The following is a 2,103-nucleotide window of genomic DNA, read 5'->3' as shown; positions in this document are numbered from 1 at the left end:
TTATAAACCTTTGTTACCTCAATTAAACAAAAAAATAATGATAAAACTGCATAGATCCTTCAAAATAAAAAGAAATGACATAAAAAATATGAAAGTATAGAAATACTATTTGGATACATAAGTATAAAAACAAAATTAATTGTGAGTCTTACAAATCCACAGATAAGAGTTAAAAAAATAATAGTTTTTAGATTATACCAATTAAATAACCAGAAAAAGAGCTATCTAGAATTAAATCTAACAAAAGATGTTCACAGTTTTTATTAAAAAAATAAATAAAACAAATGGAGCATTGCGTTATACTTATATATGAGAAGACAATATTTAATGATGCAAATTTTCCATCTTAATCCATAATTCAAGATAGTCCAAAAAGTTTATTATTAACATTATTATTGATGGAGTCTCATGAGTCTATTTTAAATTTTATATGGAGGATTATACAGTCTAAGATAGGCAAGAATGGTTTGAAAGGAAACAGAGCTGGAGAACTTGCCTTACCTGGTATCAGGTAGAGTAATCAATAAAGTGAGGCATTGGTGCCATGATAAAAGAACGATTTAAGCAAAACAAAGACCACCAACGAATCCCTCGTGTGTTTGGATATTGATGCATGCCAGTGATACAGTGCAATACTCTGAAGAAAAGGATGAAATATAAGAAAATGGTGCTGTGGGTAGTTTTTCTCTGTAATAATGACTATCTCAAACTAGTCACTTGGAAACTTACACCACTTGGAGAAATCAATTCCCTGGATTAAACTCCTAAATAAAAAAGCTAAACTTTGTAAGAAAAGTCATTTATCTTTATGACAAGAAAATAGAGAAGAATGCCTTAATTAGGACACAGTCAACTTTATGTGTAAAGTAAATATTAATATATTTGATTTTTAACCCAAACTTTGAAGCACAGAAAAATGTGAAAAAAAAAACCCTAAAAAGTAAGAGTGGTCTCATTTGGGGGAACATATTCGTGACAAATATAAACAATGAAGGATAAAATTGTGTGTGTGTCTGTGTACCCCTCCTCATAATCAATAGATAAAAGGCAAACGACTCATTAGAAAATGGACAAATACATAAAAAGTGTTTAACTTCATAAGAAACTAGAATGGCCAATTACATATAAAAGTATTTCTCCATATTTTTAGTGATCAAAGAGCTGCAAAATAAATAATGAGACACATCTTTCTATTTTTACCCAATATATTGAGAAAAAAATTCTGACTAACAAATATTGGTGAGAGTATAAAGCAATAGGGACTACAACGTGCTGCTATGGGATGTGTAGTTTGATGTAACCATAGTGGTGAAGGACTCAGCAAAATCTATTATTATTATTGTGTTTTCCTATGTTTTAAATATTATGAATTTTAAAGAAAAGGATTGAATTCAGGGAGGTAGAATGCTGGGCGTGTGATTGGTTAGTACAGCAGATACTGAGGTTTTTCTTTGTATTGAGGAGAAGAGTGGTGTTAGATAGGTTTAGGGGATTTAAAGAGCTTGGAGTAAGCCGCCATAGATGTGCTTTACATAATCACTATATTTAAAATGAATATAATTGAATATAAAAGCTCATTACTGAAAATAACTCTGCTCAGCATAAATCACTTTCTGAAATGAAAGCGCATAATCTCTCATGAGCTGCTGTCTTCAGTGCTCCCTCCCTTGTGATCACTTTCAACCATTGACATATCTGATGTTCTTAAGAACTTACTTATACTGGGTAATCTTCTGGGTTCTGGGATGGCTGCTGTATGATGTGTCCCCTTAAGAATTACTTAAACTGATTCTGGAGACATAATAAATACCTTGAAAAAAAGCAAAGTTTAGCTCCACACTGTGATGTAAGCTTTCATTCAAACGGAGAAATGCCTCTTTTGTTCCCCTCACTGATTAATTTCACTATGTACTCACATCTGAGTCTTTTATATTATAATACAAATTATTATGCATGCAAAAGCAAGGCAAAATCGTATTAACCCCATAGACTTCTTTTTCCATTTTAAACCTATGCGAAACAATTTTGCCCAGAAAACAGAGAAAATTAAAGAATCATAAATTATTAGAGCCAGCTCTTTCAAATCCAAATATGATAATCTAA

Source organism: Equus przewalskii, chromosome 14 (assembly GCF_037783145.1).
Source record: "Equus przewalskii isolate Varuska chromosome 14, EquPr2, whole genome shotgun sequence".
Taxonomy (NCBI): Eukaryota; Metazoa; Chordata; class Mammalia; order Perissodactyla; family Equidae; genus Equus; species Equus przewalskii.
The sequence above is the reverse complement of the archived record's forward strand: the minus strand, read 5'-3'. Positions refer to the sequence as shown.